The following is a 27,421-nucleotide window of genomic DNA, read 5'->3' as shown; positions in this document are numbered from 1 at the left end:
CCCTGTCAACTGAGCTAACTATTATTCCAACTTTGATTGCTATCCAAATATTTACTATGTTATGTTCATACACTTTATATAAAAGGAATTAAACAGTACATACTCATTTGCATCTGTTCCTTTATCCCTCAATATATCTATGAGAATATCCATGATGTTACACATTTTAGTAGTTTTTAAAATTTTTCTTGCTGTGTATATTTCATTGCATGATAGTAAACTCCACTTTGTTTATCTACTCTTCTGTTGATAGATGGTTGGATTGTGTCCAGTTTGGGGCTGTTATGAATAAAGCTGCTTATATATGTCTTTGGGGGCTTCCCAAGTGGCTCTAGTGGCAAAGAACCAGCCTGCCAATGCAGGGGGCATGAGAGATGCTGGCTCCATCCCCGGTTGGGAAGGTCCCTGGAGGAGGGCATAGTGACCCATTCTAGTATTCTTACCTGGAGAATTCCCATGGACAAAGGAGCTTGCTGGGCTATAGTCCATAGGGTCATACAGAGTTGGACATGACTGAAATGACTTTTGTTTGGACATACGTACTTACTTCTCTTGCATGTATACTTAGGAGTGAAATTGATGAGTTATAGGCAGAACCCATAATAGGCATGTCATGTAAAATGATCACACATCAGGGAAATGAAAATTTAACCAATACAGTATATTTACGCATATATATAGAATTCAGGCTTCAGCAGTATGTGAACTGTGAACTTCCAGATGTTCAAGCTGGTTTTAGAAAAGGCAGAGGAACCAGAGATCAAATTGCCAACATCCGCTGGATCATTGAAAAGCCAAGAGAGTTCCAGAAAAACATCTATTTCTGCTTTATTGACTTTGTGTGGATCACAATAAACTGTGGAAAATTCTGAAAGAGATGGGAATACCAGATGACCTGACCTGCCTCTTGAGAAACCTATATGCAGGTCAGGAAGCAACAGTTAGAACTGGACATGGAACAACAGACTGGTTCCAAATAGGAAAAGGAGTACGTCAAGGCTGTGTATTGTCACCCTGCTTATTTAACTTACATGCAGAGTACATCATGAGAAACGTTGGACTGGAAGAAGCGCAAGCTGGAATCAAAATTGCCAGGAGAAATATCAATAACCTCAGATATGCAGATGACACCACCCTTATGGCAGAAAGTGAAGAGGAACTAAAAAGCCTCTTGATGAAAGTGAAAGAGGAGAGTGAAAAAGTTGGCTTAAAGCTCAACATTCAGAAAACGAAGATCATGACATCTGGTCCCATCACTTTATGGGAAATAGATGGAGCAACAGTGTAAACAGTGTCAGACTTTATATTTTTGGGCTCCAAAATCACTGCAGATGGTGATTGTGGCCATGAAATTAAAAGACACTTACTCCTTGGAAGGAAAGTTATGACCAACCTGGATAGTATTTTGAAAATCAGAGATATTACTTTGCCAAAAAAGGTCCATCTAGTCAAGGCTGTGGTTTTTCCAGTGGTCATGTAGGGATGTGAGAGTTGGACTGTGAAGAGAGCTGAGCATTGAAGAATTGATGCTTTTGGACTGTGGTGTTAGAGAAGACTCTTGAGAGTCCCTTGGACTGCAAGGAGATCCAACCAGTCCATCCTGAAGGAGATCAGTCCTGGGTGTTCATTGGAAGGACTGATACTGAGGCTGAAACTCCAATACTTTAGCCACCTGATGTGAAGAGTTGACTCATTGGAAAAGACTCTGATTCTGGGAGGGATTAGGGGCAGGAGGAGAAGGGGATGACAGAGGATGAGATGGCTGGATGGCATCACCGACTCGATGGACATGAATTTGAGTGAACTCCAGGAGTTGGTGATGGACAGGGAGGCCTGGCGTGCTGCGGTTCATGGGGTCACAAAGAGTCGGACATGACGAAGCAACTGAACTGAACTGAACTGATGGAATTTAGAAAGATGGTAATGATGACCTTATATGTGAGACAGCAAAAGAGACACAGATGTAAAGAACAGACTTTTGGACTCTGTGGGAGAAGGTGAAGGTGGGATGATTTGAAAGAATAGCATTAAAATATGTATATTACCATATGTGAAACAGATCGCCACTCCAGGTTCAATGCATGAGACAGGGTGCTCAGGGCTGGTGCACTGGGATGACCCTGAGGGATGGGATGCAGAGGCAGATGGGAAGGGGGTTCAGGATGGGGAACACATGTACACCCATGGCTGATTCATGTCAGTGAATGGCAAAAAATGGCAAAAAACACTACAATATTATAAAGTAATTAGCCTCCATGTAAAATAAATAAATTAATTAAAAAAAAAAAAGTAAATTTAATACCACAGTGAGATCTCACAAAAAGCTTACCAGAATGGCTGATTAAGAAGACTGAAGAGCCTGTATCATGTTGAGGATGTAGAAGAATTGGGATTCTCATGCCCGCTGGAGAGAGGATACATTTGTTCCATTGCCTTGGAAAGCTTCTAGGCAGTGTTTGCCCAAGTTGCCCGTATACCTGACTTATGATCCAGTAGCTCTACTCTTGAATATATTTATTTTCTACCTTCTCTAGTCACTTTGAGGAAACATCTTAAAAAATCTCAACCTGATTCTTGGTTTATTCATATGCTGCAGTGGCCCTTTGCTGGGGAAGCCAAATAGTCATGCCTAGGTTTCTAGTCATGATAACGAGGTGATTTTTACATGCCAGCTTGAAAGCTCCTTCTGCATTACTTCGGTTCTCACATTTGTAGGCAAGAGATGGGTCCAGGGAAAGCAGGCCTGATGGGATATCAGTAGGATATCATTAAGAGTTATCTTATATTTCCCATTTTTAAAAATAGCTTATTAGTGGATGAAGGCAGAAATAAGATACATAGGCAGTGGGCGTTTTGTGAAATGAATGTTAGTTGGCCTCAGATGTATTCCCTTTGAGATCTGACTGCAAGCTGATACATAGAATGTATTCAGGAAGGTCCCCCCGTCATCAAGGTGACATTTCAGTGTAGCAGGTCCAGTTTCATCCACTTCCTTACCTCACTGGTTTCTAAAAACTAGTTCACAGAATCTGTCCTGTGTCCTGAGAAAATTTTAGGAAAGTCATATTCCAATGGCATTACCCCTTGGAGATTCAGCGGACCTGGACGAGGACCAGAATCTGCATTTTTCCAGAAGCTCTTCTGATGATTTAGCAGCCAACCCTAGGCAAGGCAGAGCATGTTAGAACAACTAAAAGAACCACTGCCTATTCACTTGCAACATAGGTACTCCCCTGAGTTTTCCCAACTTCCTTCCCAGATGGCTGGCTGGACCATTTTCTTATTCTCTGTGAAAGCCAAAAATTAAAGTCCTAAGAATAGATTGGAGAAGGCTATGGCACCCCATTCCAGTACTTTTGCCTAGAAAATCCCATGGACGGAGAAGCCCTGTAGGCTGCAGTTCATGGGGTCGCTAGAGTCGGACACGACTGAGCGACTTCACTTTCACTTTTCACTTTCATGCATTGGAGAAGGAAATGGCAACCCACTCCAGTGTTCTTGCCTGGAGAATCCCAGGGACGGGGAAGCCTAGTGGGCTGCCGTCTATGGGGTCGCACAGAGTCGGACACGACTGAAGCGGCTTAGCAGCAGCAGCAGAAGCAAGAATAGATTGATGTCACCATTCACCTAACAAGAGCATAATCCATCTTCTTTGGCAGGACCCACTTACTGGGACAGATCCTCTTGAATAATAAGTGCCTAAACTCTTAAGCTAATCACCTTGCCCTTGGCCCTCTCAGGTGTCTCTGTCAGAGCCAACCTCTGCAGATGAGCCAGGTAATAGTGACCACCATCCATTGTACATTGGACAGCAAGGCGATCAAACCACTCAATCCTAAAGGAAACCAACTCTGAATATTCATTGGAAGGACTGATGCTGAAGCTGACGCTCCAGTACTTGGGCCATCTGATGTGAAGAGCCGATTCATTGGAAAAGACCCTGATGCTGGGAAAGATTGAAGGCAGATGAGAAGGGGGTGGCAGAGAATGAGATGGTTAGATAGCATCACCGACTCAATGGGCATGAATCTGAGCAAACTCAGGGAGATAGTGAAGGATAGGGAATCCTGCCATGCTGCAGTCCATGGGGTGGCAAAGAGTTGGACGTGACTTAGTGGCTGAACAACAAAATTGTACATTTACTATGGCTGAATCTCTCTGCACATCTATTATCTAATTTAATCCATACAACAACTTTGGCAAGCTCGATACTATCATAATGCTTATTTCCTAAGAGAAAACAAAGGCCTAGAACCCTTAGGTAACTTGCCTAATTAGCATCCTAATAAAGAATGGGAGAGCTGTAATACTGCGCAACTCTCACCCTTTGGGGTGGGTGTATGTGGGGTTATTAAGGACAAACCAGGATGTGGACACACACCTTTCTGGTTTTTGAGATCCGGGCCTCCTTTGCCCCCTTTCTGAAACACATTATTTAGGTAGTAACATGTGTTGCATTAGAACCTAGATTTTATTTGACATATTAGAATATGTGAGTTGCAGTTCTGGGGCACCAAGGATAGGGGTCTTCACACTGTTGCAGAGCTGATCTATTTCCCACCAGGCATGTGAAGCACAGGGATCAGGGGTCGTTTCATAACGAAGCCCTGTTGCAGGCGATACTTAAATCGAATGGCTCTTCTTAGTTATGTTTTCCTGATGCCCACAGCAGCTTGACCTAAATGAATAGATAATTATTCAGGCTGTTATAAACATTCTGATCCATTTGGTGATCCCTTTATTAAATGAAACAAGTCCTTTTATTCCTTTTCTGATACTGCCTGTTAATAGAATAATCTCAAAGCTATTAGCATTTAAAGAGGAATTAGACAAAGATGGCCTGAATTGTCCCTTCTCCTGGCTCTTGGTGCTCATGGGACCCTTGCTTTAGCTAATTAGCCTGAAATGAATATTAAGTGCATTGATCTCTATCAAGCGCATCCTGGAAGGAAAGCTTTTGTGAAAGTCATTTCAGTTGCAGACTGAGGTTGCCCATGCTTAAGCATCCAGCCCAAGACAATAGGCACTGGGAACGTTCCATAATTCAAACAAAAGAAAATAAAATGTATAAAAGATAACACAGGAAAGGCTCTGAGATTTCTTGAAATGCCCTTCCTTAAGCCCCAAACTCACATGATTTATTTCCATGACAAGCAACAGAAAAAATTTTAAATCCCTTTCCTTTTTCTCCTATCTCCCAGGAGCTCATAAGAACTGTGCCTTGAGGCACAGCATAGGGAATAAGTGTTCTACTCTGAAAACAGACAGACCTGGATTTAGATCCTAACACAGACCTCTATAAACTGTAGGACCTTGGGCAAATGGTCTCCTTAAGCCTACGTCTGCATATCTCTAAAATAATCAAATTCTGAAAACATGTTCCTTATGCTACAGTGTTGTGAATGGACATAGTAAAATCATTCAACAAATACTAGTTACTATTAAAAGTAAAGATTGGGATAAGCATTCTGGGACAAGGCCTCAAACATTAGCAAGATTCTCGCTCTTGCCATTTAAATGTCAAATTTACCAGAAGTAAGATGAGAACATTTTCTTCTGTCAGTTTGAGGGACAGGGTGATGCAACAGTGTAGTCAGAATAAAAATTGAAGTTTGGTGATAAGAAAAGCCTAAATATGGATCCACATTCCGTCTCTGATTTAGGGCACTTTGCTTACACTCTTTGAAGTTCAATGTCTTTATCTGTAAAATGGAGATGGTCGCACTTACCTCCAAGTGCTGTATTGTCTGGATTTCATGAGAAAGTGTTCATCAAATGCCGAGCACACTAATTATGCTCAGCATGTTGTGGTTCTGCTGTTTTCCGTTTCCTTTCCTGGCCAGATATGACTATGTTTCCCATTGACAGAGCTGAGAGAGGAAATGGAAATGAAATGGAGAGGGGTAGTTGGCACACCTGGTGCAAGAAGGGACTGGCTGCAGGAAACCAGCCAGTGGTCAGCTTCAAAAGGAAGGTCACGTTCAATTTTATAAATCCAGTTTCTCTTACTCCTCCAAACCACCCCAGGAGCCAGCTGGAATGATAACTTCCAGTACTTGAGAAACCAGAAACTGTCTTTCAAGCAAAACCACTCCACACACACACATACACACACGTACTCAAAAGCATGCTTGCTTTTGTGGGGTCGTTTTCCCATTTCTTGCCACTTCACTTTGATTCATAGAGAAAGACAGTGCAAATTCTGTTCTGCCCCCTAGGTCACTCCTAGCTTTCTCTGCAGAACGAAGAGTTGGTAAGAAAGTGAAGGCAATGTTAGAACAACATATGTGCGTTTTCTGAGGTGGGGAAGGCACTTTTTCTAATCAACAGTGACAAGTCTGGAGCCTGTACCTCCAGACATGTCTCCTTAAGCTTCCAGCCAGGGAAAGCCATGTGGGGTGAGTGGAGGTGGGGGCCTCCCTGCAGAGGACCTGACTTGGATTCCTGTACTTCCTCAGCCTTCTCAATCCTCTAACCACTGCTCGGAGCACCACAGTCTCCGGAGCCCTGCTGCTGGAGCTGCGGGGCCGATCCTCTTTCATTCCCCTCATCATTTGTGTCACACGTGTCCGGTCACAATAAGACACCTGCACCAGCACCGCCCTTGTCACCATGACAACCAGCACAGACCGGGTGTTAGGCAGGCATCACAGAGGGAGATCTATCCCTGCTCTCCTGCGGGTGGTGCTGCTCACATACAGTCCTGCCCGCAGCCTCTGGGATACTGTCCCAGTGGCCGTTCGCTTCCACTTCGTGGGTAGATGGTGGGGGTAGGGCTGAAAGCTGAATTCCAGAAGCCACTCAGGTGTTGGAAAGCAAAGTTCCCAGCCACTAGGGAAGCAGCAGGCCACCTTTCTTTTTTTTTTTTTTTCACTGTTAGCTCTGTCTGAGCTGCAGTCTTTTTTAACACATGCGGTGCTTTCCTCATGAGCAGGAAGAGGAAAAAAAGAAATTCCATCAATTATTCATTGAGGCTTCCTGATGCTTAACAAGCCACTTGTCTCACAGGCCTCCACCTCCAGCCACCACCTTCAAATGGACTGGTCTCAGCAATAAGGCAAAGTGAAAAATACAGAATCTTTGGAATCAGAGATTTAGATCTCACCTCTACACCTCTCAAGCTACATGAATTTCGTCAACTCCTGACCTCCCCGAGGTTCTCAAATCAGGTGCTGATTGCTGATTAGCAAATCTGTCTTTGATTCTTTCTGAGGGTGAAAAGATGGTGATAAGTGTAATGTGCCCAGCACATCTATGGCCTAGATAGACGAACTGTGGCTGTTACTATATTACCAGGAACATAGAGGTAATAAGTTCAGATTAAGATTTTGAGCCTCTTATTTTTAGAAATAGTGGAAATGGACAGAAAACATTCTCCCGGGAGACCCGTTCTGGGAAGCAGCTAGTCCTGGAATCAGTTGTTCTCTCAGAGTGTACCTGGGGCCTTGGAGCGGGGGCTTGTTGAGGATGCAAACTCTGTGCTGTTTCATCACTGGGGCGTGTCCTTCTCTTTGTGACCCCATGGACTGTAATCCACAGGCTCCTGTGTCTTCGGGATTCTCAGCACCACCCTGCTGCTGCTAAGTCGCTTCAGTCATGTCTGACTCTTCGTGACCCCATGGACTGCAGCCTACCAGGCTCCTCCATCCATGGGATTCTCCAGGCAAGAGTACTGGAGTGGGGTGCCATCGCCTTCTCTGTAGCACCACCCTGCTGATCTACTAATCAGAACGCTGGTGGTGGGGCTCAGCACTCTGTGTTTTAATAAGCCCCTATTTAAGAGAGAGAGTCAACTGCTCTAACAGAAGTAGAGAACATCCAGCTCAGAGCTTCATGAGAAGCAAGAGGGCATCTTGCTTGTTTTTGCATTTCCGGGGCTTAGCAGAACTGACATGCTGCCTTTGCTATGCAAACTGGGTGACCAGTCCTCCTGCTGCCCTGCTGCTGTCGCTCTGTCACGGAGTCACTATCGCTGTGTCCTTTGCTCCTCGTTCCCCATGCAATCAAAAGCCGCCAGAGAAACTTGCCCACTCCCCCCACTTACAGTCCTCAAACCGTCTTGATATTTCCATTCTAGAGTCAAAGACACTTGAAGGGACTATTAAATGGAGTTAAACAGGAATTAAATACAATCCAACAGGTAACTTTACCTCTGACCTGACCTCTCAGAGCCTTTCATTTTCAATCTGAGTCTGCACTATGGATTGGAGAAGGCAATGGCACCCCACTCCAGTACTCTTGCCTGGAAAATCCCATGGATAGAGGAGCCTGGTAGGCTGCAGTCCATGGGGTTGCAAAGAGTCGGACACGAATGAGCAACTTCCCTTTCACTTTTCACTTTCACGCATTGGAGAAGGAAATGGGAACCCACTCCAGTGTTCTTGCCTGGAGAATCCCAGGGATGGGGAAGCCTGGTGGGCTGCCGTCTATGGGGTCGCACAGAGCTGGACACGACTGAAGCGACTTAGCAGCAGCAGCAGCACTATGGATGCAGTACAGGCTCAGGCATAACTCTGCCTTCAACACTCCTTAGCCCTGTGACCTTGGGCAAACTAACACCTCTCAGCCTGTTTTTTAAAAATCATTATTTAAATATTTTTATATTCAAAACATTATATGATTTGGTGTACAGATAACAACAAATTGAGTAAGAAGGTCCTAACAATAAACATTCAGAATATGGATCCTATTATTATTATTTAAAGTAAAGGTTGATAGAAGGGTCTTGAGGCTTTTTATTTTTGAAAAATATGCCCAAGTTATTTTTGAGCGGCATAATCACTGAGCTAGTTATGAGACGGGAAGTCCCTCCTTGATCTTTTATTTTTCAATAGAGGAAAAGTGTTATGAGGCAGTGTTTGGGAAATAGGTAGAGCTGATTATAGAGGAGGCTCTCAATAAGTATGAGCTCTTGTTATTTTCATTAGTATATGGATGATAACATTTTTGAAAATCTTAGTTTTCCTTGCTCTCCAAGGGACTCTCAGGAGTCTTCTCCAGCACCACAGTAAGAGTATTGATGTTCAGTAAATGTGGGCAAATGAATACAGGAAGGTTAGAAGTACACAGTAAGACAGCTCCTTTGCAATATCATGTGAGCCTTCCAAGAAGACACAGCACTTGATACTATTTCATCCCTACACCCAGATTGATTCTTTAACATATAATTCAGACAGCTCTGCTTCTCTACCCCCAGCTCTTTATTGGATCCTCATTTTCTCAGAGTGAAAACCAGAATCCTAACAGTAACCTCCTGACTTCCCTGGTGGCTTCCCTTGGTTTTCCCTGGTGGCTCAGTTGGTAAATAATCTGCCTGCAATGTGGGAGACCTGGGTTCAATCCCTGGGTTGGGATGATACCCTGGAGGAGGGCATGGCCACCCACTCCAGTATTCTTGCCTGGAGAATCCCCATGGACAGAGGAGCCTGGCGGGCTACAGTCCATGGGGTCACAAAGAGTCAGACGTGACTAAGCCCAGCACAGCATCTAACCTCAAGACACTCCTGGCCAGTCTGACCTCATGTCCTGCTACCTTCCTTCTCCTTCACTCTGCTTCAGACACATCAGCTATTTTGCTGTTCTCAGATCAGTCATGCTTTTGTCCTAAGGCCTTGGCACTGGTTGTCCCCTCTGGCTGAATATTCTTCTGCCAAATACCTGTACTTCTAATGTACTATATGTGTGTTTTTTGTTTATTATATGTTTTTGTTTATTTTTTAAATTTTCTGTCTCCTTCTGGACTGGATGCTTCACAAAGGCAGGGCTTGCTTTTGCTTGTTATTATTGTTGTTGTTGTTGTTTTTTTTTAGTGTTTTCATTTCACTGGACTAGTACCTGGCTCATAGTAGACACTCAGTAAATATACGGTGAATGAATAAATGAAAGATAACCACTCAATGACTCTCACTCTTTTGAAATGGGGGTAGTAATTTGTTCATACAGGATTGTACATATTTTCTAAAAATTGAATTCAGAGGGTAGATATTTTGACCTATTTTCACTAAAGAAAAGATGAGGCTTCCTTCATGGAAAAATTTTTCTGTTTAACAGCCTTCATACTTGACTAGAGGAATTTCTGATTGTGAGTTCACATTCACTTTTGAAAGATGTAGCAAGCTCCCATTGGGATTTGAGGGAAGATTTACCTATAAAAACAATTTAATAAAGAAATTTCCCAGTGAAATGCTCACTGGAGACCAATGTCTTCAAGATCTCATTAAATTGTTACATGTACAATATGCTTCTTAACTGCCTGGGTCACTTTGCTGTCAGGGTACATCACGAAGGGCAGATGATAAATCTCTTTGGTTTTTCTCCTGTCTCACCCGACGTCTCAAGTTAGAAAGATCGTCCTCCACCCAACACTGATCTAGGTGGGCTGAGAGGCAACAATGGATATTCAAAAGAAACAACAGAGCCTCTTCTCACATGGAGTCTTTCTGCGATGTGAACACTGAGGACCTTGCGTCCTTGGGATGCTTTTGTTGCTAAAGAAACTCTGTTCCTTTCAAGTGTGGCTATATCGAAAAAAGGAACAATGTTGGGAAGCCATTGTTATGTTCTCCCAGAGCAAATGTGCACAGCTTTCAAGTTAAAACTGGATATTTGAAAATCTAAAAGCACTCTCTATGCACTTTTGTATTAGAAGCTCCTCTCTGTGATACATGGACCAGTGGGATTCTTTGGAACCTATGTCCATCGTGACCACATGAAATAGGCCAGACCCCACTGGGAATAAAAAAAAAATAGTGAACTGCTCATTCATTTGGTGGAACTGGGTGGGATTGGGAGGAGAAGATTAACTCTTTCAGGAAAATAAGTACAGATGTAGACATAGGTATATAAGCTATGAGTTAGGGAATAGAAGAAGGATTGTTTATAATTACTGTGTCAGCTATACAGACATTTTACTTCCACAGAAAAATCAATGTACTAATGTAATTTTCAGTGTCTTTCTTCAAATGTATATATGGACTTAATTTTGTAAAAGCATTTCTGTTGCAACAGACTTCCATATCCCAAAATTCAAAGCACCTGAAAGAAAGTGGGAAAAAAATTGCATTCACAAAAATATATTGTTTTCATGGGGTCCAAAATGAAATAACTTTGTCAGATATAATTCTGACAGGCTTTCCTTTGTGTTTTACTTTCTATTTAGACATTTTGGCATTAAGAAGACTTTCTGGATGGTATTTTTGGACCTAAAATTGATTGCTGCCAAAACATAAAAAAATGAAAGAAAGCAAAACTATTATTTCTTGAACATTTATGATAGGCTAGAAACTTTGCTAAGAGATAAACACTTCATTTCACTGAATTTCCATGGCTATTGTTGTTCAGTTGCGAAGCCATGTCTTGATTCTTTGTGAAACCATGGACTGCAGCATGCCAGGCTCCTCTGTCCTTCACCATCTCCTGGAGTTTGCTCAAATTCATGTCCATGAGTCCATGATGCTATCTAACCGTCTCATCCTCTGCTGCCCTCTTCTCCGTTTGCTTTCAGTCTTTCACAGCATCAGGGTCTCTTGCAGTGAGTCAGCTCTTGGCATCAGGTGGCCAAAGTATTGGAGCTTCAGGTTTAGCACCAGTCCTTCCAATGGATTTTCAGGGTTGATTTCCTTTAGGAATGACTGGTTTGATTTCCTTGCAGTCCAGGGGACTCTCAACAACCTTCTCTAGCACCACAATTTGAAAGTATCAATTCATTGACACTGAACCTTCTTTACGGAGAAAGCGATGGCACCCCACTCCAGTACTCTTGCCTGGAAAATCCCATGGATGGAGGAGCCTGGTAGGCTGCAGTCCATGGGATCGCTAGGAGTCAGACACGACTGAGTGACTTCACTTTCACTTTTCACTTTCATGTATTGGAGAAGGAAATGGTAACCCACTCCAGTGTTCTTACCTGGAGAATCCCAGGGACAGGGGAGCCTGGTGGGCTGCCATCTATGGGGTCGCACAGAGTCAGACACGACTGAAACGACTTACCAGCAGCAGCAGCAGAGCCTTCTTTATGGTCCAACTCTCACATCTGTACATGAGTCCTGGAAAAACCATAACTTTTACTAGATGGACCTTTGTCGGCAAGGTGACGTCTCTGCTTTTTAATATACTGTCTAGGTTTGCCATAGCTTTTCTTTTTTTCTTTTTTAATTTAAATTTATTTATTTTAATTGGAGGCTAATTACTTTACAATATTGTATTGATTCTGCCACATATCAACATGAATCCACCACGGGCATACACGTGTTCCCCATCCTATACCCCCCTCCCACCTCCTTCCCCGTATCATAAATGGATTAAAGATCTAAACGTAAGACCAGAAACTATAAAACTCTTAGAGGAGAACATAGGAAAAACACTCTCCGACATACATCACAGCAGGATCCTCTATGACCCACCTCCCAGAGTATTGGAAATAAAAGCAAAAATAAGCAAATGGGACCTAATTAAAATTAAAAGCTTCTGCACAACAAAGGAAACTATAAGCAAGGTGAAAAGACAGCCTTCAGAATGGGAGAAAATAATAGCAAATGAAGCAACTGACAAACAACTAATCTCAAAAATATACAAGCAGCTCCTGCAGCTCAATTCCAGAAAAATAAACTACCCAATCAAAAAATGGGCCAAAGAACTAAACAGACATTTCTCCAAAGACATACAGATGACTAACAAACACATGAAAAGATGCTCAATATCACTCATTATCAGAGAAATGCAAATCAAAATTACAATAAGGTACCATTTCACTCCAGTCAAAATGGCTGCTATCCCAAAGTCTACAAGCAATAAATGCTGGAGAGGGTGTGGAGAAAAGGGAACCCTCTTACACTGTTGGTGGGAATGCAAACTTGTCCAACCACTATGGAGAACAGTGTAGAGATTCCTTTAAAAACTGGAAATAGAACTGCCTTATGACCCAGCAATCCCACTGCTGGGCATACACACCAAGGAAACCAGAAGGGAAAGAGACACGTGTACCCCAATGTTCATCACAGCACTGTTTATAATAGCCAGGACATGGAAGCAACCTAGATGTCCATCAGCAGATGAATGGATAAGAAAGCGGTGGTACATATACACAATGGAGTATTACTCAGCCATTAAAAAGAATACATTTGAATGAGTTCTAATGAGGTGGATGAAACTGGAGCCTATTATACAGAGTGAAGTAAGCCAGAAAGAAAAACACCAATACAGTATACTAACGCATATATATGAAATTTAGAAAGATGGTAACAATAACCCTGTATGTGAGACAGCAAAAGAGACACAGATGTATAGAACAGTCTTTTGGACTCTGTGGGAGAGGGAGAGGGTGGGATGATTTGGGGGAATGGCGTGGAAACATGTATAATATCATATAAGAAACGGATCGCCAGTCCAGGTTCGATGCAGGATCCTTGGGGCTGGTGCACTGGGATGCCATAGCTTTTCTTCCAAGGAGCAAGTGTCTTTTAATTTCATGGCTGCAGTCACCATCCATGGTGATTTTGGAGTACAAGTAAATAAAATCTGTCACTGCTTCCATTTTTTTCCCCTTCTCTTCTCCATGAAGTGATGGGGTAGGATGCCATGAAGTGATGGGCAGGATGCCATGATCTTAGGTTTTTTTTTTTTTAATCTCCGTGACTATAAGAAATAATTATCTCCAACTTACATAAAAGTAAACTGACACTCAGAGAATGTCAATTATTTTTCCAGGTTCTCATAGTTTCTGAGGGAAGGGACAGCCACAGATTCAACTCTTCTACTGACTTCTAAACCTATTCTCTGAACATCTACATACATACTCTCTACAGTGAGAAAATAATTTTATTTCCTGCTAATAGAATCTGGCTCTATTTTTCCCATTTTAATTGAGAAAATAACAATATTAAAATTAAACAGAAAATTAAAAATCATTCCTGATGCCAACAGTTTAATAAAGGATATTATGTTTATATAAAAATGTATGCAAATATATCTTTACAGGATTTTAATCAGTATGAACATAGAATTTTATACTTTGCCTTTTTAATTTTATGTCACATAAGCTTTACATAATGTTGCAAATTTTAAAAAGATCTTAAAATATCTGTGTAACATTCCAATGAGTGGGCACAACATAATGCTAGACATTTTAATTATTTCTAATTTGGGCTATTATAGATAATATTGTAGTCAACATCCTAATTGAAAGGGAAAAAAAAGCTTAAGTAAATGCTTTCTCCAGAATAATTTCTAAGAATGGGATTACTGAGATATCTGTATTTCTGTAGATATGCACTGATATATTGCTTTTGAAAATGATAGACTCACATTGCAATCACATCCCAAATTGTTTGAGCTTAAAACTTTACTATCTTCACTGTCACTGGCAATTGTGATTTTAAAAGAAATCATTTGTGCAGTAGCAATGAAATGTAACCTCATTGTTTTAATTTGCATTAATGTGATTATTTGCAAGACTCAACGTTCCCCCATATATTCATTTAAAAGGTTCATTTTCTCTTTTTATCACACAAATCAATGGCATCACTTGAATTCATTTTATCATTTCTAGTATTGCTTTGTGAATACTAGACATAAGATTCTAGTACATATGTCTGTGTGTATTATATTATATGTAGACATATATCTCAATCTAATTAATTTTGTGTGTGTATGTGTGTGTGTGTGTGTGTGTGTTACTTGCTCAGTCATGTCCAACTCTTCAGGACTCCGTGGACCGTAGCCTGCCAACCTTCTCTGTTCATGGAGTTGTCTAGGCAAGAATACTGGAGTGGGTAGCCATTCCCAGGGATCTTCCTGACCCAGGGAATACACACACAAATACCGGTAGATGTATAAATAGGCACGTATATTTGACTTTCAAGTTAGATAAAATCATTGCAGGGCACATAACATGCCAAATGATTTTTTTCTCTGAGAGGCTATCACAAAGTCTAATTAATATCCTTATCATACATTACTGTGAGTGTAAATTATTTACTTCAATCTGTATTTAATCCACGTTACCCTCCCTTGATTCTTACACTTCCAGTACTTCAATGAAATAGTCACCCAGTCTCATTAAGGAGTTGTCATTAGAATCTTTGCGCTTACAGACTGGTGACACCTCTAGATCTGAAGGGTATATTCCAGGGAAGCAGATGATAGATGCGAGCAGATAGATAGTGTTGCCTGTGGTGTCCCTGTGCCAGGTGTTGGCCCCCGAGAGTGGGGTCTAGGATTCAGGCTTTGATCTTAGTGCTGGCTTTCGGCCCAGTGCACCATACAGAGAACACGTTCTGAGTGTCATTCACAGCAGTGACCACCTAGAGTCCCACTATTTAGTTATAAGCATTTATTTGGCTTCATAAATTCCCATGAAATCATGGCTATGGATTTAAACTATAAAACTTATCTTTGAAGTAAAAACAATAGACTCTGTCTTCTTGTTTGAAGTCTTTCAGCCAAGAATCAAGTTGAATGACTCCAGAGAGGGTAGAGTTCTGTCTGCGCCAAGACAGACAGAACTTGTCTCTCCTAGTTTTCAGTAAGCACAATTGCATGTTAAGTCATGTTTCAAAGTCTCCTTGACCAGAAAATAGACTGTAAAAGGTCATGATGTTTAGGGAAAAGTAATGAGATCACGTGGCTCGCATTCTTTTTCCTTCATAGCTAAGACCATCTTGAATATTAATCAGTAACAGGGCACCTACTCATCAAGAGGCATCCCCGAGAAGTTAGATGATCTGATAATGACTGACATCATTCATTTTTAAAAATCAGCTCATTTCCCTTATCATTCATTCACTGATCAGGGAAGGGCACACAACTTGCTACTATAGAAAATTTAAACTTTGGTTTTTAAGTCCTAAGTTCTCTGCCACATTTTTAACTGGTGTCCCTGGGGTAGAAAGATAGCATATGGGAAAGCTTTAATCACTCAGTTGGGGCCAACTCTTTGCAACCACATGGACTGTAGCCCACCAGGCTCCTCTGTCCATGGAATTCTCCAGGAAAGAATATTAGAGTGGGTAGGCATTCCCTTGTCAAGGGGATCTTCCCAACCTAGGGGTTGAACTTGGGTCTCCTGAGCTGCAGGTAGATTCCTTACTGTTTGAGCCACTAAAAAACCTCTTGATGAAAGTGAAAGAGGAGAGTAAAAAAGTTGGCTTAAAGCTCAGCATTCAGAAAACTAAGATCATGGCATCTGGTCCCATCACTTCATGGCGAATAGATGGGGAAACAGTGGAAACAGTGACAGACTTTATTTTTTTTTTTGGCTCCAAAATCACTGCAGATGGTGATTGCAGCCATGAAATTAAAAGACACTTACTCCTTGGAAGAAAAGTTATGACCAACCTAGATAGCATATTCAAAAGCAGAGACATTACTTTGCCAACAAAGGTTCGTCTAGTCAAGGCTATTGTTTTTCCAGTGGTCATGTATGGATGTGAGAGTTGGACTGTGAAGAAAGCTGAGCGCCGAAGAATTGATGCTTTTGAACTGTGGTGTTGGAGAAGACTTGAGAGTCCCTTGGACTGCAAGAAGATCCAACCAGTCCGTCCTTAAGGAAATCAGTCCTGAATATTCATTGGAAGGACTGATGTTGAAGCTGAAACTCCAGTACTTTGGCCACCTGATGCGAAGAACTGACTCATTGGAAAAGACCCTGATGCTGGGAAAGATTGAAGGCAGGGAGAGAAGGGGATGACAGAGGATGAGGTACTTGGATGACATCACCGACTCAATGGACATGAGTTTGAGTAAACTGTGGGAGTTAGTGATGGACAGGGAGGCCTGGCACGCTACAGTCCATGGAGTTGCAAAGAATTGGACATGACTGAGTGACTGAACTGAAGTTTTTTATTTATGAAATAAGAGACTGGACCAGATTTCTAGGTTTTCTTCTTGATATAACAGTTTGTGATTCTTTAGTAACCTATGTTAAGCACCTACTTCTGGAGCATTACCATTCTGGCTTAGGAAAGTATGAAAGAAATGTCAGATATATTTCCTACTCTGTAGGAACTCTCATTCCATGTACCCACTGGAGAGGTGATACAAAAGTAATGTCTGCGGATGTCTTGATGATGGATGAGACAATACGGTGTGTGGAGGTTGGAGAAAGAATGTAATGGTCTTGAAGCTGTGAAGACCTATGTCCCCAAATCCTACTACAGCAGCTGCTCTGTGGGATGCTTGGTTTAAGTGATCAGACTTCTAGGATTTAGTCTGCTTGTCTATTGGATGGGAAAGTAATAATTCCCTTGAGTAGTTTATTGTTCTAAGAGTTAGAAATGGTGTGTCTGGTGTCACTTGTTCCATGATGTGTTGTAGAGACTTTAAAAAAAAGTGTAGACAAGATAGGAAGAAGATATAAGAAGAGAAGAAATGCGGGCAGCATAAAAAGACCTTTGTTCTGGCTATTAGAGAGGTTTTGTTTTGTTTTTTCTTTTTTTGCACTTACAGTAGAGTAGAGGAATTTGAAAATCTTGGCTTACATATATATCATTTACATTATGGAGCTTGATGTTCTAGTGGGAATAAAACAAACAAAAGAAGGAAATGAAAATGTCATTACTGTGATGAATGTTTTTAGGTCCAGTGTACACTGAGAACTTATATCAAGATGACCTGATTTAATCTGATGTGTTAGAGAGTGATTCTCTAAGGAAGTGACCTCTGTACTGAAATCTGAAAGATGCTTCACAGGAGCTGATTAATTGAAGGGAACTACACACATAAAGCCCTGGGATGGGAAGGAGGGTGGCACATCTGAGCCACTGGAAGGTTAATAGAACTGGAGCAAGATATGCAGCAAGAATGGTGCCAGAGGGCCCAGTGGATGGAAAGTTACTAAATATCAGCGGGAAGAAGACTCTTGCTAAAGAAGTTTAATAGGATTCTTGCTGAAGACAGTTCAGACTGACCAAATGTCAGCTGGGGGATGGTGAAGGATGAGGAAGTTGACCTGATATCAAGGTAGGGATGGCATGGGGCAGATTCTCACTAAACAGACTTAGCAAGATTCTTGCTGTAATGAACATCAAGATCTAGGCTTTGAGGGCTTAGCGGAGCCTGACTAGAGTCTAGAAAAGGATAGCATCTGTGTCAAGTATGACTATTATGTTTTCAATTAACATCATATCTGATTAAATTAGGAATAACCGAATGACTTTTTTAAAAAGTATATATTATTATACTTTCTCATGTAAAGCCATAATATCTTCTAAAATGATATTTTTCTATTGTTCACATACTATGCTAAGTTCAGAATAATCAACATTTATAAATAAGTTTCCTTAAAGAGTAGGTCCTTTGTATGTGTGCTAACCCTTTGAGAATAATGGTGTCACCACCTTTACGGGGCTTACACTTGAAATAGGTACTTGTCAAATGTGTTCTTTCCTTTGAAAGGGGTTGGTTATGTGTCATCCTTTCAACAAATACATATAATAAGCCAGCATTATGCATTATGGAGCTTGAGATAGAGTCATGAAGAAAAGAAATATCTTTTTGTACTTTAATGGAGCTCTTTCTTTTTTTCTTCAAATCACTACCGAAAGCCTTTAGTTCTGATTGTAAAGTCCTGGATCTATCTTGGCAGACTCTAAAATTTATATTTATATTTTTGCATTCATACGTGATCTTCATGACAATTCTCTGTGAAAATAGAAGCAGTAGAGGGTAAAGATTAAAAACTTGGGTCTTGTAGTCAGAACAGTTGGAGTTCAAATTCCAGCTTTGCTATTTATTAGCTCTTTTTCTGCTAAGTGCTTTACATGTGTCATTTTAAACTCAAAAATACTTCTATGTGAGAAGTGCTATTGTTTTCATTTGTAGAGGACAAATTGAAGCTCAGAGAAGTGAAGTTGTTTGCCCAAGGTCACATGCCTAGCTCTAAGATATAAGACAACAGTGATTACCTAAGGTTAGCAACTTTATCTTCTATAATAATTAAAAATATTTCTTATTTTCCTGACTTGGAAATTCCACAAACCTCTTGAGATGGACCAGTCTCTGGCCTCTAAATACTTTGGCTTATTAAAAACCAGCATAGTCTCCTGTTGAAAGCATTGCCCGGCCAGGGAAAATGTTTTTTCTTGTTTCTTAATAGAAAATCAAGCCTGCTGATTAAAATAGAGTAATAGTTTCAAAAGCCTGCTCTTGACAGAGCATTTGCTTTCTCATTTCCTAATGAATTACTCCCCAAAGAAACTCATTATATTTCAAGGCACAAGGCTCCCTGGAGACTTTCCCACCTCCACCATTCACTTACTAAAATGTTCATCATTTAGGAACCCATAAGCTTTGCCAGATACACTGAGTCCTTTGAATCCTCTGTTTATCAATAACTCTTTGTTCTATGTTGTTATGATCAAAAGGAACTTTGTCCTCAGATAAACAAGAAAGGAAGCCTTCTCTTACTTAACAGATAAGGAACATTTTGCTGATGAAATGAAAAGATACAATGATGAATATTATTACATTATTGTTTTGTTATTATTATTATATTTATAGTTTAGTTAGCGAGTCTTGGCTCATTGTGGTGTAAACATAAAACAGCTTTTTGCTTCCATTAGGAACTCCCACCAATGCTCCGCTACCCCTGTCTCTCCCACAGGGGAGCAAGTGCCTTTCATAATTATCCAATTTCACAACACTTTAGTCTCTTTTGGTTATTCAAATGGTTTTATTTTAGTTCTTAAGTTTCATAACTTTTGAAACTTTAAATTCATATCGGAAGGAAAGTTCTCTCTTTCCTGTCCTCTGGGGGTGAGGTATGGAAGCCAGCTCTTCGTAGCAGATGCGTCTCTCCCTCGCTGTGGTAACTCCTTGGGTGGAGAGGTGATAGGAAAGAGTGGGAAAAATGTACAAGGTGGCTTTTCTCCCCGGGAAGCTTGAACTACTTTCCAAGACATGGATTATAAGTTCTATGTGGACTGCTGGTGGTTTTGAGACTTTGTGCTGATGGAGGGCTCCCCAGATGCAGTGGTTAAAAATCTGCCTGCAATGCAATGCAAGAAATGCAGGAGCTGCTGGTTCAATTCCAGGGTCAGGAAGATCTTGTGGAGTAGGAGGTTCAAGCCCCAGCAGTCCCACTAGACCCTGGGGCTCCTGGTGACCTCAGCCCCTGAGTCATGCTGGTGGTGTCCTGCCGTCTTTGCTGTGCCTCTTCCTCTCCCCTCACTCTGGAGTCCTGATCTCACCTCCCCACTGCGACATCTCCTCTGTTATCTGTGGACGCTACTAGAAACCATCTTCTGTGCCTGTCCATTCTACCACAACATTCTCACTCAAGGCTCTTCCCCTTGCTCTGGGGGCACTGGCCAGATGAGTCCAGCTGATAACCTTCTTGACATCTGCCACTCTCCCCTTGTATTGGTTTCCTAGAGGTACCATCACAGAAGACCACAAACTGAATGGCTTAAAGTAACAAAAATGTATTCTTTCACAGATCCGAAACATACAAGTCCAAAGTCAAGGTGCTGGCAGGACCATGCCCGCTTTGAGACTTAGCATCCTTCCCTGTCTTGTCTGAGCTTCTGATGGCGGCCCAGGCATTTCTTGGTTGGCATTGCTCCAGTCTCTGCCTCTGTTGTCACATGGCATTCTCCCAGTGGGTCTCCACAAAGTCTTCTTATGAACTTCAATTCAGGGCTTACCTACTGCAGGAGGACCTCCTCTAACTTAGCTAATTACATCTACAACTCATCCCACATCAGATTACATCCTGAGGTACTCAGAGTCAGAACTTTAACACATCTTTTGATGGGGGGCAGGGTGCTACCCATGATACCCCTCTAATCAGGCACTCCTGAGTTTGACAAGTGATTCTCTTGGGTTTGAGGAGCAGAACTAGTCACAAGTTCCCATCCTTCCCTAACTGGAAACGTGAGGAAAAGAGGCAGCATTTCTTCATGAATAAGGCATCATTCAAAACTGATAAACTTTCCCCCGCTCCCAGTCTTTTTGAAACCACCTTGAGGTAAGTGGAGGTGATAGCTAGGTCTGTGAAATGCTGCTTCTTTGGAAGATGTGAGGCAAAGTGGGTGGCCCGAGAACCAGCAGGTCTGTGCTCAGTATTGGAGGCATCACTTTTGTCCCCACTGATGGCATTTGTTGTCAAGCAAGGTACTAAGAAAAATTCTTTGTAGTACCTCACACCATCCTTTTATGTTAATAATACTGATAATAATATGATGATGATAATTGTGTTCACTTTTTTGTGTGTAATTATCCCAGGCACTCATGTTAATGCTTTATATACACTGCCATACTTAATATTTTTGATCAAGGTATTAGCTTTTTTATTTATAAAATTTTTAATTTTAGGCTGATTTTAGCCTAGTCAAAGTCCATCTAGTCAAAGCTACGGTTTTTTCCAGTAGTCAAGTGAGAGTTGGACCATAAAGAAAGCTGAGTGCTGAAGAATTGATACTTTGGAAATGGAGAAGACTCTTGAGAGTCCCCTGGTGTTGGAGAAGACTCTTGAGAATCCCCTGGACTGCAACAAGATCAAACCAGTCTATCCTAAAGGAAATCAGTCCTGAATATTCATTGGAAAGAGTGATGCTGAAGCTGAAACTCCAATACTTTGGCCACCTGATGGGAAGAACTGACTCATTAGAAAAGACCCTGATGCTGGGAAAGACTGAAGGCAGGGGGAGAAGGGGACGACAGAGTATGAGATGGTTGGATGGCATCACCAACTCAATGGACATGAGTTTGAGTAAACTCTGGGAGTTTGCGATGGGCAGGGAGGCCTGGTGTGCTGTAGTCCATGGGGTCGCAAAGAGATAAACACGACTGAATGACTGAGCTGAACTGAATTTTAGCCTTACAGAAACACACACACATACACAAATATAGAATTTCCACCCGTCTCTCATTCTACTTCCCTTAATATAAATGCATTTATAATTTTAGTATAATGATCAACACCAAGAAATTAACCTTGTACAATGCTATGAACTAAACTATACAATATATTTGCATTTCATCAGCTTTCCGCTAATGTCCTTTTCTATTGTAGAGTCCTGTTCAGGGTCCCAAAGTGCATATAATCTTTATTTCTTTGTAATCACCTGCACTCTAGTAGTCTGCAGTCTTTCCTTGTTTTTTATGACCTTAACACTTTTGAGTAATATTGGTCAGTTTTTTTTTTTTTTTTTTTTTTATCAAATGTCCTTCAACTTTGGTTCTTCTGATGTTTTCTTGTGATTGTATAGACTGAAGGTATGCATTTTGGGCAAAAATACTGCAGAAATGATGCTATATCCTCAGTACATCCTATCGAGGGATTCATTATGTTGCTATGTATTTTTACTGATGATATTGACCTTAGTCACTTGGTGAAGGTGGTTTTGACAGGTTTCTCCATTGCATAGTTAGTATCTTTCCCTGTATAGTAATACATATCATGAGGGAGATACTTTGAGACCATGCTAATCCCATTTCTCAGCAAACTTTTGCCTAGTAATTTTAATATCTATCAGGGATCTTGTCCATGGCAATTATACTGTGGTGTTTGTGTGATGATTATTTCCTACTTTCCTCTGTTCTTCTACACTTATTAATTGAAAATCAAGTATAAAAAAAATGCTGCCTTTCTCCTCCATTTACTCATTGAATTATTTATTAAATCAGGATGGACTCAGGCATGGTTATTTCTAATTTATGAGATAGAATTCAATATTATCATTATTTATGTTCACATCGGTGCAGGTTTGACACCGATGCATGTGTATGTGTAATGTAACCCTGAGAGAATAAGGTGTTGAGACTATACAGACTGAGGATGTGGTTGAATCTAGTTCAGATCTCTAACGTTTAAAGATGCTGGCAGGTGGGGGAAGAGATCTAATTGTCTTGCAGATACTCAAGACAAGCCTGGTATGCAAGTTCCTTTGCTTATTAAAGCTGCCTCCGGCCCATCTGGAGTGGTCATCCTGTCCTTGCCCTTTCCTAAAACTATTCAGGTTTTACCCGAGAAGTTCCTGAGGTTGTAATCCAACATGAACAAGGGATCTTTTTACTGTTTTCAGAGTCTTTTTCAGAATGTCATATAGCTAGATTTACAAAATATGTAGCCTTTACAAACTGGCTTCTTTCACTTCAGTTCAGTTCAGTTCAGTTTAGTCGCTCAGTCATGTCCGACTCTTTGCTACCCCATGAATCGCAGCATGCCAGGCCTCCCTGTCCATCACAAACTCCTGGAGTTCACTCAAACTCATGTCCATCGAGTCAGTGATGCCACCCAGCCATCTCATCCTCTGTCGTCCCCTTCTCCTCCTGCCCCCAATCCCTCCAGAATCAGAGTCTTTTCCAATGAGTCAACTCTTCGCATGAGGTGGCCAAAGTTTCAGCTTTAGCATCAGTCCTTCCAAAGAACACCCAGGACTGATCTCCTTCAGAATGGACTGGTTGGATCTCCTTGCAGTCCAAGGGACTCTCAAGAGTCCTCTCCAACACCACAGTTCAAAAGCATCAATTCTTTGGCGCTCAGCTTTCTTCACAGTCCAACTCTCACATCCATACATGACCACTGGAAAAACCATAGCCTTGACTAGACAGACCTTTGTTGGCAAAGTAATGTCTCTGCTTTTTAATATGCTATCTAGGTTTGTCATAACTTTCCTTCCAAGGAGTAAGCGTCTTTTAATTTCATGGCTACAGTCACCATCTGCAGTGATTTTGGAGCCCCCAAAAATAAAGTCTGACACTGTTTCCACTGTTTCCCCATCTATTTCCCATGAAGTGATGGAACTGTGCATTTAACGTTGTTCAATGTCTTTTGTAGCTTGTTACTTCTTTTCTTTTTATCAAGGAATCATATTACATTGTATGGTTACCTCAACTTCTTAACTCATTCACCTACTGAAAGACAACTTGGTGGTTTCCAATTTGGGCAATTATGAATAAAGTTACTATAAACATTTGCATGTAGGTTTTTGTGTGGACATAAGTTTTAAAATAAGTTGGGTGAATACCTAGGAGTGAGATGGCTGGATGATAAGACTGCATTTAGTCTTATAATCAGTAGCTGAATTGTTTTTCTAGCTGGCTGTACCACTTTACACTTTCACCAGTAGTGAAGGAGAATTCCTTCACTGGTATCTTCTGCAGAATTTGCATTGTCAGTTTTCTGGATCTTAGCCATTTGAATAGATATATATCAATAGGAGGTATGTATCAATAGGCTTCCCTGGCAGCTCAGATGGTAAAGAATCCATCTGCAGTGTGAGCTTTAATTTCCGCCCTTTGCCCTTTATTTCCTTTCACTGCCTGATTGCTAGGAGGCCCCATCCATCCTCTCCGTACCCAGTTATCCTCAAAAAGGAACACTTCCATGTGGCTGCCACTGCCTCCCAGGCTCCTTTGCTGTAGCCAGGACTGCAGACCACCAAGTTCTCACTTGTGTTCTCTATACTGGCATTTAATACTGGATTTCACTTTCCCAGGTGATTTTGTCTGTGCTTTTCTCTTTCTCCTCTTCATTAAGTCCCTTAAGCCACTTCTATCCCATTCTCCTTATTTTACAAGCCTGCAATGACACGTGGGAGCCCTACTGAAATTTTTAAACTTACAATTAAATTAAAGCTTGTCCTGCTTGTTTACCTTCTAGTAATAGTAAAGCCCCATATTATGTTCATTGATGTTATAATTTTTGTGGGGAGGATGTTGGGAAAATTTGAAATTGAGCAGTTACCACTGTATTCACCAAGTAGCTTTGATTTAAAAACAAAAAAATCCAACACTTTAGAAATAATATGGCCTAGATGCAGTTTTATAAGAAGGTAATGCCCTGAGCTTTCTTATAATGAGAGCGTAAGCACTGTATTTCAATACAGCATATGGAAAAGTAAACATTTGAAATGAAGATAGATGTTTAAGTGAATAGATTGGTAAACAGAAATGTATGTGTGGATGGATAGATAGATAGACAGACAGATACATTGTTAAGATGCATACTGGAGGCAGAGAGATAGTGGGGAACTTTTCCTGCGTTGTGAAGGATTAGCCGTTCTTATCTATTGACTAAACAGGAGATTTAAAAGGAGGGAATTTCCTGCCAGAGAGAGACTAATTTGTGATGTCTCTCTATCTACAGGTTCCAGTGAAGTTAAATTAGATCAGCAGCTATTGCAAAGAAAGAGGTGGAAACAATAGCCAAAAGTCAAAGAAGTTATTTTCTTAGAGAATGCAAAAATTTTGAAGCACTTATCCCTCTGGATGTGTGGTATGCAGTGAGTAAGAGGATAGAGTGTCAGATTTGACATGCATCCCAGCTCACAGACCTTTCTAGAAGTTTCAGAGCTAAATTGGTAGTCTTTGCTGGTATTGCTAGTGAGTAGCAATGTGTCTCTGTCCCCCATGAGAGAGACACAGAGAGACAGAGATGGAGATAGGCCTGGGGTAGGCTGCTTCCCCACTACTTGGCAAGAAAAAGTGAGTTTTCTCCAGGTGGAGAAGATTCCCTGAAAGGTGGCAGAGCTTAATGCCCTGCATGAGTCCCGCAAATGAGCAACCGTACCTGGGCAAGGAAATTTAGACAGAAAGCGAAGTAGACCCTCTGTGACATGGAGAGACAGAGGAATCATTTCTTTCTAGAGTCACCAATGTTGGAGATCTACTCAAAGAACAATTTCCATGAACCCTCAATTAATATGTGTCCCTAATGACTCTTGGAGAAGGCAGTGGCACCCCACTCCAGTATTCTTGCCTGGAGAATCCCAGGGATAGGGGAGCCTGGTGGGCTGGTGTCTGTGGGGTCGCACAGAGTCAGACATGACTGAAGCGACTTAGCAGCAGCAGCAGCAATGACTCTAGTTTTTTTTTTATTATTTTTTTAAGCCAGGCACTTAGAGCCAGCTAATGCTAGATGAGAAACTGGAAACGGGGAGGAGATAGAGAAGTAGATAACAAGCTTGCCAATTAATCTGGATAGTTAGCCTCAAGCGTAGTCCTTGTCTTTCACAGGAAGAGGGATAAGTATTTAGGACTGTTCCCTCCATTTGCTGTCTCAACACACACACACACACACACATGCACTTCTGTTGGTAGGTCTTCCAGAAGTTCTGGTAGTGAACAATTGGAGTGTAAAAGATAACAGCAGTATCTGTGAGTGTGTGTTAGTTGCTCAGTTGTGTCTGACTTTTTGTGACCCCGTGGACTGCAAGGCTCCTCTGTCCATGGGATTCTCCAGGCAAGAATACTAGAGTGAGTAGCCTTTCGCTTCCCTAGGGCATCTTCCTGGCCCAGAGATTGGATCCAGGTCTCTTTCATTGCAGGCAAATTCTTTACCATCTGAGCTACCAGGGAAGCCTCAACAGCTATGCCTAGAGCTGAGCAAGTATCTACCCAAAGTGAGACCACAGAGGATTAAATGACTTGCTTGTCACATAGCTGTGAATTGTAGAGGTAAGAAGAATTTAAACTCAGGAAGTCTAGTTTCAAACCATGCTCTTAATTATTAAACTGGTAACTTTTCTAGTCTACCCTCCTGTTTTAGTGCAGCCAACTTGCCAACTTCTTTTAATTTGGAGAAAGAAGACTAGGATTTTTTTAGTCCTGTGCTTAATCCTTCTGTGCTCATGAGTTATGTGTTTGTTTTACCTCTGAGTTTATTTTATCTTAAAAAAAATGATACAACTTAAAGATTCTGATTGCCGTCCATTGAGAGCACTGAAATAAGAATTATTCTATCCAGGGCTACCATTTATTAACTCTGTGTGTCCTTGGTCTTGTGTAAACATTTTGAGTTTCAGTTTCCTTTTCCTTAAGAAAAAGTAATTCTACCCACCTCACAGGTGGTGTGAAGCTTGTATAAGATGCTGGGTATAAACTCTAAAGACCTTTGTAAATAGATGGTGCTACTGATAACTAATTTGTCTTCTATTTTCTGTATCAGCTCTTCATCTCTCCTTGAAAAATTAGATTTCCCTTGGTCTTCCATCCCCTACCAATACTCTAAAGTTTAAGTAGATAATCCAAGTTTCTCACATAGTAACTTCATCGGAGAAGTAAGAAATATGTATTTGAAAGTGGAGAAAAATGAGGGCAAAGAGTCACACACGGGAATTGGAACCCGAAGCAGTTCTAACTCACAGTCTGAATCCATTTCCTTTAGATTATAGTGTTCACTTTTTCTCACCTGTTCTTTTCCTCTCATTTCATCACACAGTATTTTTATCTCTCTTCAGAGCTAAGGAAGGAAAAAGTGAAAACAAAAATTAATTCAGATGTCAATTCAGCAGTCTTTTTTCATCAATTTTCAGCTTCCTAGTTCTATGTATGTGTGTGTGTGTGTATAGGGAGAGAATATAAATTGATAAGAATTTAAATTTCTACAGGACTATATTGTTATGTGTCTTTGTTACATGTTTTACAATGCTCATTAAAAGATATGTCAAATAGTGGAATCATTCCTATTTTACGTTAAAGA

The 27,421-nt window shown here is 41.1% G+C and overlaps 1 long non-coding RNA gene across 3 annotated transcripts; it reads right to left on the bottom strand.

The window, feature by feature from the left end:
- Window positions 1-4,470: 4,470 nt before the first annotated feature.
- Window positions 4,471-7,537, bottom strand: LOC133261404 (uncharacterized). Of its 3 annotated transcripts, none has more exons than XR_009741056.1 (3): window positions 7,106-7,537; window positions 5,730-5,870; window positions 4,471-4,678 (listed from the first exon to the last, which is right to left on the bottom strand). It is a non-coding gene; the product is annotated as an uncharacterized LOC133261404 (long non-coding RNA). The 3 variants fall into 3 exon arrangements; XR_009741055.1 differs by lacking the exon at window positions 7,106-7,537 and adding an exon at window positions 6,352-6,665; XR_009741057.1 differs by lacking the exon at window positions 7,106-7,537 and adding an exon at window positions 6,120-6,340.
- Window positions 7,538-27,421: the final 19,884 nt, after the last annotated feature.

The sequence above is a fragment of the Bos javanicus genome, chromosome 15, assembly GCF_032452875.1.
Source record: "Bos javanicus breed banteng chromosome 15, ARS-OSU_banteng_1.0, whole genome shotgun sequence".
In the NCBI taxonomy this organism is placed as follows: domain Eukaryota; kingdom Metazoa; phylum Chordata; class Mammalia; order Artiodactyla; family Bovidae; genus Bos; species Bos javanicus.
This window is presented reverse-complemented; position numbering and strand designations above follow the sequence as displayed.